Genomic DNA, 17,701 nt, shown 5'->3' with positions numbered 1-17,701 from the left:
TACGGCACTGCAGCCCCGGCTGATGCATTTGGGTCCATGTAGTAGTGACTTTGCTGCCGTTGGTTGGAAAGAAATACAAGTGATCTCATCGCTTACCCACAGCAGAGGACACAACTCTGGAGTTTGTGATACAGTGTCTGTTGTTTGGGATGTTAAATGTGTGGTGAATTAGACATAGTCAGTAGAAAAATGACCACAGAATAATTTTAGCAAGGGATTTTTGATGCCTCCTGCAGGCAGTGGGAGGAACAAGAATTCACATGCTCATCACAAATTCTTGTTTCTAAAATTGTCCCGTGTGGAAACTTGCTGCATCAGAGTCAAAAGGCAATTCCTTAAGAGCCAAGTGTTTTAAGCAACTTATTACAGATGAGAAAATTGAAGCTCAAAGTGCTTAACTTGCCCAGAGTTTGAATTAGCTCACATTTTTAAAAGTATTTTATTTATCTATTTAAATCAACTCTGCACCCAATGTGGGGCTCAGATTTATGACCCCGAGATTAAGAGTCACATGCTCGACTGACCGAGCCTGCCTGGCATTCCTCACATTTTCATTTTAATAACAGAAGGGAGAGTTTGGAATTGAAATTCATATAAAAGGCTTTATTTTTTAGATTTATGATGAGTTGCCTGTAACTTAATTTTGGATAATTCCGTAATACTTTGCATATTAGTTAAAGATAAATGTTAATGGGGGATAAAAGCATATCGAATCATGTGCCTTTTCCCTTCCTTTTCCTCATTTGTGCATCCACAGTGAAATAGAAAGCCTGGTATAGTGCATGATTCCTTTTTTTTTTTTTTTTAAGATTTCATTTATTTATTTGAGAGACAGAACACAAGCAGGCAGAGCAGCAGAGAGAGGGAGAGGGAGAAGCAGGCTCCCTGCTGAGCGGAGAGCCTGATGCAGGGCTTGATCCCAGGACCTTGAGATCGTGACCTGAGCCAAAGGCAGACAGACATTCAACCCACTGAGCCACCCAGGCACCCCCCTACTGCACGATTCCTAACCTTTGAAAAACAGCAGCCATCTTTGGAGCTTTTGGAAAGATACTACTCCCCGACCTGTGCCCTGACCTACTGGAAAAGCAAGTCTGCTTCCTCCTTCACATAGCCTCATTCCCCCACTGTCGGGCGCTACTCTCCTCCGTGCTCTGGAGCTTCCCTTCCTCCTCCCTCTGAAAGGTCTTGCACTTAGCCCTGTGCATGCCAGCTGGGGCTCCCTTTCCAGACCACGCTCCAGCTCTTCCGTGAAGCCATTCGCTGTATTTGCCCACTGTCGCCGCCACCAACCCCACACACCCCATGTGCCGAGTGAAGCTGGAGGCTGTCTTTCTGATCCTGTGAACTCTTGGCATTTCTAAGTGTGTTTTCTGTAGCTGGGCTTGTGCCCCGGGTGTTTGTAGGTATACATGACTAGTCCATGTTTCCGGAGGGCCTCCTCCATATAAAACATCCTGCTAGATGCCAGGGCAAGAGGAATATGATCAGACATGGTTCCTGCTTGTCAGATCCCTGAGCAAACCATGGCTGATCTGTCGCTGTCCTCGGTGCCCAGCACATTAATTGGCACATAGAAGGTTCTCAGTGAGTTTATTGACATGCATTGCCTGTGGAGGGTGGGAGCTGTCTGAAGGAGGAAAGCTGGGAAGCAAAGGGAAGCAGTACGGACGTGAGAAGCGTGCAGGCATCTGGCTCCTTCACAGGTCTCTAATTGGAACACCGGGCTTAGAAGAAATGTAGTCAGGCCTGCCTCAGTGGTCCAGTTTGTTATCTTCCAAGAATTGTCTCTGCTACCTAGCTGCAGTGTTTAAAAAAAAAACAAAAATTTTATTGAAACATGGTGAGCATACAGAAAAGTGCACGTTCTTAATTGTACAGCTTGATAAATTTTCACTGACTCCACCTGTGCAACCAGCACCAAGATCCAGAGCCAGAATATTCCAGCCCCGCGTAAACCTCTTTCGTGCCCCCATTGATTATGATCAAACCATGAAGATAACCACAGTAGTCTCTTCTTCCCTGTTTTTATATGTTACATAACCAGAATCACTCAGTGTATTTTATTTTGTGACTGACGTGTTCCATTCAACAATCTGTTCGTGAGACTTATTTATGTGGTGTGTGGAGCAATAGGTGGTTTATTCTCATCGCTTGTCTTCTTGTTCTCCTGGGGATGAACTCTTTCTAGGTTTTGGTTAATGTAAGTGCATCTGTGAGCATTGTTTACATGTCTTTGGGTGAGCATATGTATTTCTGATGGGCACAGATCTAGGTATGGAATTGCCAGATCATGGCTTTAGTTCATCCTGCCCGTAACTTAAGCGAATGTACCGATTTACATAACTGTTGCCTACAGCATGGTGGGAGTCCCAGGTGCCTCCCGTCCTGATAGTGTCATGTGGGAGGAGCATTGTGGTTTGAATCTGCGTTTTGATGTTGAATGCCTTGTTATAGGTCTGCTGGCCATTTGTAAAGTGTCTGTCCAAAGTCTTTTGCCCATGTATCTGTTGGGTTGTCTGGCTTTTATTTGTAGAAGTCCTCCCAGCAGTCTGGGCAGGAATCCTTTGTTGCATACATGTTTTACAGGTTACTTCCTCCACTTGGCTGCTGGCCTTTTTATTCTCTTAATGGTATCCTGTGATGAGAAATTCTTAATTTTAATGTAGTCCAATTTATCTTTAGGGCCTTTGTGTTTTGTTCAAGAAAATTTTGCCTATCCTCTGTCCATGGGAATACTTTATTTTCTTCTGAGATTTTTGTAGTTTTACCTTTCATACTTAAGTAATTGATGGGAAATGTTTGGTATATGGTTGTTCTAAGTCAAGACTGAATTTTTTCCCAGATGAATCATTACTTTTAGTTTCTTAAGGGCACTGCCTACATGCACATAACCAGTTTAATTAGTATCTCAATCAGATGAACTCTGTATTGTTACATTTGTACTGTAACAAACTGTCTCTGCTTTCCCTTTTTGAGACTTAGCCTTGATTCCATTAAATTAGAATACCTCATTTAACTTTAGGTTTCTCCCTGAAGAATGATACTGGCCAGCCTGTTCTTAATTTCAGTATTGAAGGATATGCAAACAAGTCACCTGCTCTTGGACATTTCTTCCGCATAACTTAAAAAATAAAAGATGCAGAGATGCAGAGCATCTCTTCATTGAAACAGGATGATATGTTTTGTGAAAATTCAGTTACAAGAATGATTAAAACACAATGTATTTAGTATTAGTATTACTAATACTTGTAATATCAGACGTTTACCATTTGTTGGTCACATCCCATTTTCTCATTTACCTTATATCATTGTTTATTGTGTGTACATTTATTTAATTATACAGAAGTTAAAATTTTGTGTGTCATGTGGTTTATTAATCCTTTTCCTCTTGGGATGCCACGGTGGTTCAGTCACTTGAGCATCCGACTCTTGATTGGGCTCTGGCACTCTCTGTCTCTGTGTCTTTCTCTGTCTCTCAAATAAATAAGCAAATCTTAAAAACATAAATAAAAGACCTTCTCTATGCCAACATATTAAAACAGTGATATCTTCCCTTTACTCCTCTTCACCTTGCAAAATTCAGCTCCTGTTTGCTCCCACTCTGAAACCTTGCCAACGGCACTGTATGGTAAATACATGTTTTCTCATCTGTTTGTTTCTTTAGACTCTAAGCTTCTCAAGAAGTAGACTTTGAGTTCATTTTTCATTTAATTTTAACAACAATCCCTGGTTTATAGTAGTTGTTCTGTAAATCTTTGGATGAACAGATGGATGGTAATATGAGAATAATGACTGATTTGATTATTGGTTAGAGGGAAAGTGCATATCCTTAAGTGGTATCATTTGGTATTTCTACAGGATAGATCTTTTTATGATTTCAGCAATATTAAAGGTAACTTTATTAAAAGATTGTTAAAGGTACTGAGAAAGTTATGTTTGAATTGTCACATAAATAGTGAAGACACTTTTATGTTGCATATTTCTACAAATTAAAAAAAACATTGATTGCCAATAATTTATAACATTTGTAATTCTGAAGTGATAGCTCTGTATAAAGATATACATTGTTTATATTTGAATTAAAAGGTTTATTTGTTAAAAAGATTGATTTAGAAATGTAGCAATTGAAAAAAAGTTCATTATGTGTAAAGCCCTTGAAATAATAGTATAGTCTTTTCTAGTCTTGATAGTTGTGTAAATTTATAGTCTAAACACTATTTTTAACATGGATTTATTTGTTTCATGACCTACCCTTAGCTATAATGGGGCAATGAAGGGCTTCCCACTCTGAGTTCCTGTTCCCACCTGCTCTTAAACAGTGGTTCTCTATTGAGCAATTTTGCCCCAACCCCTGCCCCATATCTAGAGACCCTTTTGATTGTCCTAGTGGGAAAGTGGGGGAGGGGTGTCATGCTACTGGCATCTAGAGGGCAGAGGCCATGATGCCGCTAAACATTCTACACTACACACAAGAACACCTAGCATCAAAGAAGTCTCTGGCCCAAAATGTCACTAGTGCCAAGGTTTGGAAACCCTGTTTTAACGTTACTTACTTACCATTGAAGTCTGTAGGGCTTTACAGTTGCTGAGTTACCATGGGTAATTTGACTACTGCTGTCAAAAAGGAATTGCCAGAAAGTTAATTTGGGGTTCACCATAACGGTCTCAAAACAAACTATCCTGTATGACACACCAGAGAGAAGTTTCTTGTGTCTAATTCCTAACCCTGAGCCAGTCATATACTCATTGATGACCCCAGGATTGTCTTAAGTTTTCTTTAGGGGGTTTATGGGTGGCCTTCGTGTCAACTTAAAGCTAATTTAATGTTTCTGTACAAGGAGATACATGTAGCAAATCCGACATCTCTGGGAAGGAGCAGCATTAACAACAAAAAGGTTAAATAATTCCAAACTGTGGTGCTTTCTTTTTCTAGTTCCAATGTGCATGGTAGGGTATGTCTTTAGTGTTTATAAATCATTCTGTTTTCCTTGCTTTTATTTTATTTTATTTTAATTTTTTTTAAAGATTTTATTTATTTATTTGACGGAGAGACAGAGAGAGAGCATGAGAGGGGAAAAGGTCAGATGGAGAAGCAGACTCCCCGCTGAGCAGGGAGCCTGATGCGGACTCCATCCCGGAACTCTGGGATCATGACCGGAGCCAAAGACAGTCGCTTAACCCACTGAGCCACCCAGGCGCCCTTGCTTTTAGAAATAAAAAGAATGTTGACAGCTTAGTAATAGCCAAGTGAACTTACCCTAGCAGCTAAATTCGTTCATTTTTTTGGTATAGACAGCACAGCGTTGGCATATACGTTGTAAGATGGGACGTTATACTCACTGTCAGCTTTACTGGGATAGAGGCTTGGCACATTCTGTGTTCATGTGCTTCAACCTAGCACATTCACAACTAAGCTGTTTCAGAGAAGCACTGATGTAGTATGTGTTTAGCAACTGTTTATGGTTGAATATTCTGCCGAGGTGTGGGTGCTAGAATGAAACCAATTCCCACCCCTCCCCCCGTGTCTCCATCACGGCACAAATCTTCTTTGCTTCTTACTATAGCTGTAGATGTTCTCTTGGTTCTTAGGTCTTCCTGTGTAAAAAGCAGGCAACTGTGAGATTCTCATATGGAACACTTTCAGAAGCCTTATTGTCTGAGTTTGTGTATTAGCTAAATTGAAGCAACCTCGAGTAGTTTATTTGTCTCGTCTGTAGAGCACTAAGTTGAAAATGACCACGCTAAGAAGCAGAGGAGGCCCTGTTTCCATTGCTGGTGGTGGACTGCCTCACTTCCTTCCGTCCTGTGTCTAGCTGCAACCACGGAACTGTTTAAGGAGGATTTATACTGTGCACAAACAGTTTTGCTAGAAAATCTGTGGTTACCTTCTCACCGCTCTCTTAAATCCAGATTCCTTTGCTTGGTCTTCAAGGGTTCCCTTTCCTTCCCATTGTTCACCATTGCCCTTCAGACACACCTTTGCCCACCAGGATATGCTTCATCCATTCTTTCTGCCAACTCATTTTTCTTCTTTCTTGTAAAATGCAATATAAATGTAAAACTCCAATAGTCTATCCTATGCTACCTTTACTGTTCTTTTTTTGGCATCCCTTCAAAAAATATATATATGTATCTATATGTATGTATATATACATACATATATATATATAACTTAATCTGTGGCCCATGTGAGGGTTTGTACTTATCCTCCATTTTTTTCTATTATGTTTGTTTTGCTTAGAGAAGTCCATTGCCTTCAGATGTCTACCATGCCCACAGTTCTTTTCTGAGGGCACTGGTTGTAGACTCTACCAAAAGAAATGCATCCTTTGAGTTTAGGTCACCATTCTTAGTGACTGTTAAAACTATGATCATAATCATTATTAATTGGACTAGGCATGGGTGCCTGACTGAAAGGGAGTTATTCTTGAGTGGATTAGGGTCATGTGGGGCTCAGCATTAAAGCTTTGCCCACTTGAATAGTGGGGCACCAAATCGATGAGATCCTCTTTTAGAAGGAAGTTTGGATGGAGACTGTAGGGAGGATCAGTGCTTAGTAGGGATATCCCTACAGAGTGCCACCCAGAGACACAGTGACCGAAGCTCAGAGTGAGTTTAAGGCTTCCTAAACACAGGTCCATAAAGTTTGGATTGTAGGCAGACTTTTGTCTATGTGCACATTTATCTTGAGAGAGTCCTTGGGTTTCTTTCATCTGGTTTTCAAAGGGGTCTGTAAATCAACAGCTATCAAGATGAGAGGGCAGTGAGATTAGGGGGAGCAGAAGCAGAGTCGAGGAATAGCAGATAAAAACACAGATTGGGGCCTCCTGCTGCTGAGGGGACATGATAACCTCTTTTTAGACCTGCTTGCTAGTTCTTGAGTTATGACCTGTTATCCGTGAGGCCTTCATCTGGCCTGGATCTCCTCCTCTTCCTGGACAGCCTAGCGTTCTCTGGAGCCTGACCCCACATGGGTAATATTTCTGTTTCTGATGTGTCTCCCTAAAGTGTTGTGTTCCCCTACACCACTTACTGGATCACCTGAGTCAGTTTCTTTGTTTCTTCAGGGCCAAGAGCCAAACTAATAAACGTGTGTGCCAGCACCATGGGTGCTCTAGGGAGGCCAACAGCTGTGCCTTTCCTTGGGCGCTCAGGATTGTGGTCAGTATCTGCTAGGCGTGTCCACATGAATAAAGCACTTGCCCACCCAAGTCTGAGATGGAGAATAAGAAGGGAAAGAGCTGGTAAATTATTCTGTATAAATAGAATTAGACAAAACCCATTTCAGGAGTAGTTTTTAATCTTTCCCATCAGTGAAACATTTTATCCTTTTTCCAAGATGCTGTTTTTAGGATTATGATGGGGAGTTCAGATGAATAGTTATTAAGCATTTTTGTGCCTGGACTCAGTGTAGTATTTAGTGACATAAATTCTACTTTTTAAAAAATTGACTTAAAAATTAATGTGAGCAGGGATGCGTCTGCCATCTGCTCAGGTCATGATCCCAGGGTTCTGGGATCGAGTCCTGCATCAGGCTCCTTGCTCAGCGGGGAATCTGCTGCTCTCTCTGCCTGCTACTCCCCCTACTTGAGTGCACTCGCTCTCTCTCCCTCTCTGACAAATAAAATCTTTATAAAAAATTAATATGAGCAGATGGTAGAGAATATTCTGTTATCTGAAGTTTTAAAATACTGAAACAGATTACTAAGGTTGAGAATTTTTTCCCAAGGATCTTGAAAAAGAAAATGATGACAAACAGATCTTCATTGTCACCAAATATATAGGACCTTGATCCCTTAGAGACAGGGCCATCTGGACTCTTCCGCCTGACTCTTGGAAACTGAGACCAATGTAGCGCTAATGAGTTTATAGTCTTTCCTGGGATATGTAATGGTTGCTTTTCTCACCTGGAGCTACCAAGTTTGACTTAAACAGTGATTTTTCTGGGGTGTGTTGCTGCTTACTGCATGTGTGGCTAAGCACATAGTTTCGAACTTGCTTTTCAAACTCTGTTATGGTGAAGGCTTGAGCCTGGGGAGGGAGGATGTGAGGAAGCGCATTAGTGTAGGAAATCAAACAGTAGCCAATGTGCATTAAAAATTTTTTTCACAGTAATATTCTTAGGGAACAAAATAATAAGTTGAATTAATGAAAATTAGAAATGCGTAACTTAGGGGCGCCTGGGTGGCTCAGTGGGTTGGGCCGCTGCCTTCGGCTCAGGTCATGGTCTCGGGGTCCTGGGATCGAGTCCCGCATCGGGCTGTCTGCTCAGCGGGAGCCTGCTTCCTCCTCTCTCTCTGCCTGCCTCTCTGCCTACTTGTGATCTCTGTCGGGTAGATGGATAAAATCTTAAAAAGGAAAAAAAAAAAAAAAACTTTAAAAAAGAAATGCGTAACTTATTTATAAACTAACCAGCTGCATTTCCTTGAATTTTGAGGTGGGAAGGGCTTTAAAGTGCTACAAGACTGCCTTGGTGAGCCAGGAAATCAGAAGTACTAGGGGGAGTCAGGAAAGTAAGGGCCTTCTTTTGGGGGATCCATTTTCCCCTTCTTTGTTACCATTTGTTGATTTTCTCTTACCTTTCCATTTTCTTCCCATTAGTTTTGGGCGAACCGAGGAAAACATACTGGGGGTGCTTGTGTGCATTTGATATGCTCGTGGAGTCACATTGACTGTAGGCACATGCTTTAGTTAAGAATTTGGAATTAGGCTCATAGAAGGGGAATTTCTGCCTTCTCTGTATTTTAGGTTCCATATTCTAGAATAAGTCCAGGTAGTTGCATGGCTCTTGGCTCACAAGGGAAAAACTTGAGGATGATAAAAGTTTTTCATAGAAAAACTTTCTCCCTAGAAAGAAAGATCTAGGGAGATGCTAAATATTTTTATTGCTTTAATTCAGATGAAATCTAATAAACTCACTCCTAAAGGATTTATTAAATTCTTGGTTAGGGTCAGCTTTGTAGAATTGATGAGTCTTAGATGAGAGTCTGGCAAGCAGTTTTGCTTGAGTTTTCTTTTAGCATGCTGTGAATGCCGTTTGCTTAGTTCAGCTCTGCTTTGGACACCTTGCCCCTTCCAGCTGTGGCCCAGGGCCCTCGGGCAGTATTTTAACAGAGACAGTAAGACCAGAGGGCTCAGTTGCATATTATTACAACTACTAGTCAAAGAGTAGAATTTGTTTTTATTTAGCTATTTATTTGGAAATATTTTCTAACTTTCAGAAAAGGTACAAGAATAAAAAATGATACAGAGAGAGGCTCCCGGATGGCTTAGTTGGCTGAGCGTCGAGCTCATGATTTCCGCTCAGGTCATGATCTCAGAGTCATAAGATCGAGCCCCACGTCAGGCTCCACACTCAGCAAGGAGTTTGCCTAAGATTCTTTCTCTCTCTGCCCCTCCTTTCACTTTGGTGCACACCACAGGCACAGACACTAGCGCTCTCTTGCGTTCTCTCTCATAAATAAACAAAATCTTAAAAAAAAAACTGCAGTGAATACCCATATGCCCTTCTCTCAGGTTCACTTATTGGTAATATTTTACCCATCCGCTCTCCTGTCGCTCCCGCCCCTTACACATAGATGTATGCGTGTGTGTGGTTGTATGCTTACACATACATAATAATGCATCTTATTTTTTTTTTAAATTTTATTTATTTATTTATTTGTTAGAGAAAGAGCACACAGGCAGGCAGAGTGGCAGGCAGAGACAGAGGGAGAAGCAGGCTCCCTGCTGAGCAAGGAGCCTGATTCGGGACTCGAGCCAAAGGCAGCTGCCCAACCAACTGAGCCACCCAGGCGTCCCGCATGTTATCTTTTTAACTTTTGTTTATTTATTTTTAACTTGAAAGCAAGTTGATTATATTGTCTGGTTCTTTACAATAACTTTGCTGACTATGTGCCAAGTGCATTTGACAAGTAAGTTGTATAATTACACAGATAATTCTCACAGCCGTCCCAGACACAGGTGTAACCATTTTCACCGTTTTATAGATGAGAAGCTTGGGACGCACAGAGCACAAGGACAGACAGCTGGTTAATGCTGGAGAATTTGCACGCAGGTAGACACAGGCTAAAGCCATCCCTGGCTCTGCAGTGCTGCACTGCTTCCCTCATAGCAGACTTCCAATGTGAAGACTTGTGTAGGTTTCAGAAGCCCTCTGAGTCATCACTGGCCATATAAGTCTGTATCTCAGCTCCTCTAGGACATGCACTTTTTTCTCATTTTTATTTTAAAATCTCAGGTGTGTGTCTTACAGAGTGGATGGTGACATAGTTGTCATTATGTACTTGTGCATGCAAACTTGGTGACTATTTTTGGTGGTGTGTTTGGACACTGTTTCAGTGGTGGCCACTGGCATGTGTGTGTGTGTGTGTGTGTCTCTTCCACTTCCCTCCTCAAAGGGAAAATGATACTGGGATTAGCGGCTCCAAGGGGAGGAGGGGCTCTTGCATTTTATTTAATATTGTAGACTTGTGTGAAGTCCAGACATGCTAAGCTTTCACGAGTAAAATATATAAATATTTCTGAAAAGACACCTCAGATCCCCTTCCTGTTGGAATTTGTTCTGACTTCTGGGGTTGTGAGAATTAGAAAGGTGACCGAGTGGAGTAGCTTGTGCAGTTAGGGAGCTACCTTCCTTGAAGTGATTATTTCTGGATTCCTTCTATTTGCTGTTCCCCCATTCTATTCTTATTCTTCTCTTTCTTTCTTTTTTTTTTTTAAATTTTAGAAATAATTCCTCTTGTGGAAAAGGGAATACAGGGAGTATTAAAAATAAAAATTGCCTGCAGTTCTCTCACCCGGAGCTAATCACTGTTGACATTTTACGGTATTTCCTTAGGCTTTAGTAAATATGCATGTGGTTCTTTTTCCCTCACAGTTAGTAGATGATATATATAATTTTCTTTTCCACCTTTTTCCCACTGGTATTTTCCTATTCTCCTTAAATCTTTTGTTTACCCCTGATTTTAAGTGACTGTAAATGTTATGATAATGTGCCATAACTTACAGAGCTTCTCACTGTACATTTAAGTTCATTCCACTTTTTTGTTCCAGATAATACATGGCAAACATCTTTTTGCATATTTCTTTTGAGATATTATCACAAAATTAGTTCTTCCGTACAGTCATGCTAAATGGAAGGAACCCGTCCATATTGTGTGTCTATTCATTTGGGAAATGTTCTTCCATGGAGAGTAGAAGAATGTCATATACCAGAAGCTGCTTAAAGTAGACTCATATACATGCACAGGAATATAATAAAAATTACTTTCTGTTTCAGGAAAATTAAGCCAGCTGATTTTCTATAAGACAGCTGATTTTCTATTTTAATTTTTCTGTTTCTCTCGAACTTTTACATTAAAAATTCACTTGACTTGATTGCCTTTAGTTCTTTTTATAAGTTGATAAAATGTTAAGTTAATCCCATTCCCACCCTTCCGTGGATCTCTTTAGGTGCTGGTGTGTTTTGTACTACCTTTTAGGATCTCTTGTGGCTAATTTGATTTCAAGTTGAAGTGCTACAGGTGACTTTATCGTTCCTTCAGTACTTCCCAGCCTTAGTTTGCAAGTCCTCAGGAGGATAATAAGAAAAATGGAATAGCTCAGGGATGTCAGCCCTCTTTGCAATAAGGTAAATAAAAGCTATTTTTTAAAATTTATTTCTCTGAAGTGGACAGTCTGCCAGAACAAATGAGGAATACATCAAACAATATGAAACTAAGGTCATTGTCTTTTGCCATTTTTGTTCTATTTTCTCCCTTCTTTTTTTTTTTAAACCTTTTTTTTTTTTAAGATTTTATTTATTTGTCAGAGAGAGGGAGAGAGAGCGAGCACAGGCAGACAGAATGGCAGGCAGAGGCAGAGGGAGAAGCAGGCTCCCTGCCGAGCAAGGAGCCTGATGTGGGACTCGATCCCAGGACGCTGTGATCATGACCTGAGCCGAAGGCAGCTGCTTAACCAACTGAGCCACCCAGGCGTCCCTATTTTCTCCCTTCTTTAGCTTTATTCCCTCTCAGGCCATCGATCGGGCAACAGTGGCTCTGTCCTGACTACAGTTTTCCCTTACAGCCCCTGAGTAGGGTCACTAATCTTCTGCAGATGCCCCTTTTCAGCTGTGTCACTCTCAGCCCACGGAACCTAAGAACACTGTAACTGTGTGCGTAGGTCAGCGTTGTGCCCTGGTGTCAGAGCCCCGGCTTTGGCTTGCTTCTCCTTGCCCAGTGCCTTGAATCTGTTATTTATGTGTTCATTTTATCTGTTGATGCCGTCCATTCCCTCCATAAAACTTACCAGTGGGAAGCCCATGGCAGTCTCATGTTCACGGCGAAGACTACACTTTAGTACACATGCATGTCTATTTTTATCCATAATGCCAATTTTACTTGGTATTGAAATGATAAAACTTAATTACATATTAGTAAACTGACGAATGATGTTTTAAAGTAGTATTTGCATCAAACTTAATTTAAATGCTTCAGGTAGACTCAAAGATGAATCATAAATCACTGCCAAATTAGTTGTAAATGAGTTAACTAAAAGAGGTTGAGATAAAAAAAAATCCATAAAAATCTGGAAAGATTCTGCACTTCCATAAGTATCTTAAGTTCTCGCTGTATTTTTTTTTTGAAGATTTTATTTATTTTAGAGAGCGTGCACAAGCAGAGAGGGACAAGCAGACACCAGGCTGAGCCTAACACAGGGCTCGATCTCATGACCCTGAGATCATGACCTGAGCCAGAATTAAGAGTCAGGTGCTCAACCAGCTGATCCAGTCACCCCAGTTCTGACTGTATTTTAAAGAACCAGTAACTGAAAGTCAAAATGATACATCCCCAAAGAAAGGGATTGGTCCTAAATCAAAGAATGAGTGATATAAACAGTAAAACGTTAAGGGTACACATGTTCGTATGCATTTTCTCACACACACTGTAAGGGCGTTTTCAGTTAATTCACCACTGGTTCTGGTTTACTTGGGATAAGGTGGCTTTTGCTATAAATTATTCTATGATATTTATAGTTGAAGATACTCAAGCCAAGTGTAATTAAATAGGTCTAACCAGTAAGCATTACTATAGAGTTCACAAGCCTTCAGTCTTGGCGTCTGAGTAAGATTGGAGAGTAGTTGGATATGGCTTCGTGCTCAGATACTTCCATAGTTGCCATTTAAATGTTAGATCAAAACCATGTTAATTCTCCTCACTCTTCCAGACCTCCTAGATCCCGGAGTCTTACTGTTAAACCCCAAACTACGTCTGTGTGTCTGTTACGTGAGTCGGGTCCTGCTGTTACTGTCTGTTTGCCTGGGCTGCTTTTAGTTTCTGGAAAGTCTTTAACCGACTTGCTCTGGTGAATCTCTGTAGTTGCTGTTATCTGGCCATCCATGACCTGTACTCTTTGTCACAGGTCAAACCTTGGTTCTGACAGCACTTTTTGAAAGTCACTATTTTATATCTCTAATTTTGGAAATGTGGGAATGTTACCTCTTTCATACACTCATACCATTCATTATATTAGGGTGTGGTTTTTTTTTTTAAGATACCTTTTTATTGAGGCATACTATACATGTAGAAAAGTCCACAGTGGGGCCCCTGGGTGGCTCAGTAGGTTAAAGCCTCTGCCTTCGGCTCAGGTCATGATCTCAGGGTCCTGGGATCGAGCCCCGCCTCGGGCTCTCTGCTCAGCGGGGAGCCTGCTCCCCACCCCCACCCCCGCCTGCCTCTCTGCCTACTTGTGATCTTTATCTGTCAAATAAATAAAATCTTTAAAAAAAAAAAAGTTCACAAACGTGTAGCACACCATTATCATCACAAGGTAAATATACCCATGGGTCCTCATTGTCTACTGGATATTGAAATTTCTTTCTCTGGTATTTATTCTATAAAGGGCCAGATAGAAAATATTTTAGGTTTACAGAACATATGGTTTGCCTTTGTAGCAAAAGCAGCCATAGAAAACACATAAACAAACAGGCATGGCTGGCTATGCTCTAGTAAAACAGTATTTAAGGACATTGAAAGTCAGATGTCATATAATTTTCATCTGTCATAAAGTATTATTTTTCTTTTGATTTATTTTCAACCATTAAAAATGTAAAAAATCATTCTTAGATTGTGGGCCTAAGAAGGTACACGAGCAGCAAGCCCGTTTGGGCCCATGGCCATGGTTTGCTGACCCTGCTTTACAGTATGCAGTCACCTGCTTCTGTTTTATGGTCCTGCTGATCCAGTGCATATGCATCTGAATTAACATCACTGTCATCTTCATGGTCTAGCACATAATGGCCATTCTCCTGCAATGACAAAACCCAGTTATTAGGACCATTTGGAATGTGAAATTCAATGATAAAATGACCCTGCTGTCTCTAGAATACATATTACCAACTTGGGATATAAATTTTAAAATGGATTCTTACCTCCATAAATGTAAACTTACACTCTATGAGGTAATGCCATGAGTTATTCCATAGTGGTTTTTAGACTAAACTTTTGTAATGGTGATTCTTTGATTCTTTGGTTACGCTTTTTTTTTTAATTTAGCTTTTCAGATATTTAATAGTTTTTAAATGATTTTAAGTTTAAGGGATTATTTAGTATAGTTTATCAGCCATGAAATACTTCTGTTGTGAGTCCTTTTCAGTATTGTTTAAAACCTCTTATTGTCACCCACATGGTAGTATATCAGAAGAAACAAAGATTTAATTCCGCCCGCATTCCCTAGACCCTCTTTGAATGAGGCACATGGAGAGGCTTCAGTGAGTGAGTCACTCTACTGGTCCTGATGAGGTAGCTCCTGTCTGCAAGGGGGTTTTCGACAAAACAAACACTTATAAAATTATCCTGCCAGATCAAATGTGGCATGTTCTAGAAGAAAGAGACAGAACACTGTGAGAGTGTGCATAGATGCTTGGTGGAGAGAAGTATGTATTTATTGAATCTGATTCCCCCTTGCCAAATTTTGAAAATTTCCGACCTACCAAAAAGTTGAAAGAATACGCTTTTACTTAGAACAACCAGTTATCAACATCTTGCCATATTAATCTCATTATATGTATACATACATAACTTCGTATTTTTTCTGCTAAGTGATTTTAAAGTTAGTTTCAAAAATCACGATACTTTATCCTCAGCATTTCAGCATGGGTCTGCCTAAGAACAAGGATACTCTTGTACTTAACTGTATACTGTGATCATGCTCAAGAAATTTAATAATCTTGCAATAATACATTCAAATATGAATATATTCATATTCAAATGTGGAATTAATATTCAGATTTCCCAGTTGCTCCAATCATACCCTTTATTTTTCTGCCTCAATCTTATCAAAGGCTTTAGATTTCATTTAGTTTTATGGATTTTTTAAAGAGTCATTTAATCTAGGACTCTAACTGCTTTTTTTCCCCCCTTTCACGCCATTGGCATTTTGGAAGAGTTCAGTGTCTCATAATTTGAATTTGTGATTATTTCTTCATAATTTTCTTCAGGTAAAACTTTATAGTCAGGCTACTACCAAGGTGATGCTGTGTCAGTCAGCACAAGTCCTAGAGCCGCATTTTCCCCTTTGCAGTTTGTGAGTGATCTGTGGGGTCATAGAGACTGGGAATATCCTTTTCTCCCAACCTTTTACCCAGGGATAGAATCTTTTTCTTTTTCACAATTTCTTATGAACAGTAGGATTTTAAAAAACATATTCCAAAATTCCAGTTTTTTACAAACATTCAAAATTTATTTATGCATTTTTTTAAATTTTTTTTTTAAAGATTTTGTTTATTTATTTGACAGAGAGAGATCACAAGTAGGCAGAGAGGCAGGCAGAGGAGAGAGGAGGAAGCAGGCTCCCTGCCGAGCAGAGAGCCCAATGTGGGACTCGATCCCAGGACCCTGAGATCATGACCTGAGCCGAAGGCAGCGGCTTTAACCCACTGAGCCACCCAGGCACCCTATTTATGCATTTTCTTAATGAAATACTGTTGAAAGTTGAATTAGGAATATATTTCCTTATAGAATTTAAACATTAATTACCATTTCATCAGGAGAAAGCAGAGTTAAAATCAAGTCTCCACAGACATCTCGGTTTCATGCCTTGTTATAAGTACAAACTAAGCCTCAGTATCTCTCTCTGTAAAATGGGAATACTAATTGCTATTCCTTATGGGTTGGTTTTGAGGATTAATGAGGTAGTACGTGTAGGGCAGTTGGTGTAGTGCCCAGCACATAGTATTAGATTATTATTACGATTTTCAGTAATAGGAACATTAATTATATATGTAGATACAATCTTTACAAAAAATTAGTGACTTCTCATTATAGAAAGAAAAAATTAAACATTTGTTTGTTTTGTTCTTTTAATCAAATTTGGTCTGAAAATATAATTAGTTTCCCTTTTGTTTCCAGTGCATTTATTTTAGCTTTTAGAAAACTTTACTATGAATTTCAGTTAAGGATATTTTATTAAAATTGCTTTGGAAAACTTACATTTAATTCCATCTTGTGTGGTTCTTTGCAGTCATCTTGTAAATGCTTCGTACTGTTACTACAGGAAGGAGGCTCAGAGGCTTAGAGACTGTACTGTACCCCAAGACTGAAGTTAAATAATTGGATGAAAGCTTAATTTATTCAGGGATAGCTTTTCAAATCTGTAGCTCAAAAACACAAAATGAAGTTTGAAGATCTTAAAAACTCCTTTAATGAACGGTCTGTGTGAGGATGAAATGAAGTTACCAAGTGTCATTGTTAACCCACGAAGATTATATCAGAAGCTCTCAGGGGCCAACTGAAATTGGCTCCCTCTAGCCAAAATATGGACAATTTGAGCAACAGAAAGGATAACTGCAGTTTATTGAAACACATTAAATATCTTTAGACCTGGAGCTCGTAAAGATGCAGAAGAATCATTGCTAGAGTCTGTGCTGTGTCCCACGTTGTATTAACCAGATACCGCATCACCAGAAGCTGACGGCCCGTCTGTAGATTCATAGCGTCCAAACGTCCTCAGTGCTCCACACTTGTAGGCTCAAAACCATACAGATAGCATAATTTCAGGCTCTGCCTAATAGTAACTTGTTAAAACTATATTTTCCCACATCTGGAAGTTGTAGATTTCAGGTTTAATTTTATTTATACTATTTCCAGAGAGTTCTGACATGGTAAACTGACAAGATAATTATGCTGTTTTGATTTCACCAAACTGTTATTGATAGAAAGGTGATGATTAGCTCCTTAAAATTTTAAGATAATATATTTTTTGTATAAAGTGAGAGATGTCATTGAAGAAGAATTTTAATGGTTTAACTATTGAATACTTTTCACTTTATATGCATATATTTTAAAATTGAGTTCTAAATAACACTTCAGAAGATACGTTAAAAATGTGAAAAATTCTTATCACATCATCAAGATTTTTGTGTTTGGTGCATATATGGTTTTGTAATGGGCTAAAAAATGGATAAAAATATAACATTCACAGGATCATCGATGATTACTATGCTCCCAGAGAGCTCTATCATTCTAGATTTTATTCTAACAATGTGGTTAGTTTGGACCAAAATGATATTTTAGGCTGAAAGTCTTAGAAGAATTGAAGAACTTAGGGTTCTCAGGTCGTGGCCAGAGATTATTTGGTGTTCATAACAGAAGAAATTATTCACAGTAATTTATCTAAAATTCTGTGACTAGACTTCATTTGCTCACCCTGTGAAAAA

General features: G+C 39.6%; 1 protein-coding gene and 1 long non-coding RNA gene across 16 annotated transcripts in view; one reads left to right on the top strand and one right to left on the bottom strand.

Annotated features, from left to right (window-relative positions):
* The window catches only part of ATE1 (arginyltransferase 1), a 170,473-nt gene that overhangs the window by 92,202 nt on the left and 60,570 nt on the right, over window positions 1-17,701 (top strand). The gene's annotated exons all lie outside the window — the stretch shown is intronic.
* LOC309860518 overlaps window positions 438-17,701 on the bottom strand; it is a 53,723-nt gene continuing 36,459 nt past the window's right edge. The window contains exon 2 of the long non-coding RNA XR_014309419.1: window positions 438-519. This is a non-coding gene — a long non-coding RNA (uncharacterized lncRNA). The remainder of the gene's footprint in view (window positions 520-17,701) is intronic.

Source organism: Mustela nivalis (assembly GCF_964662115.1).
Source record: "Mustela nivalis genome assembly, chromosome: 2".
Classification (NCBI taxonomy): domain Eukaryota; kingdom Metazoa; phylum Chordata; class Mammalia; order Carnivora; family Mustelidae; genus Mustela; species Mustela nivalis.
Note: the sequence above shows the minus strand (reverse complement) of the source record. Positions and strands in the feature narration are given on the sequence as shown.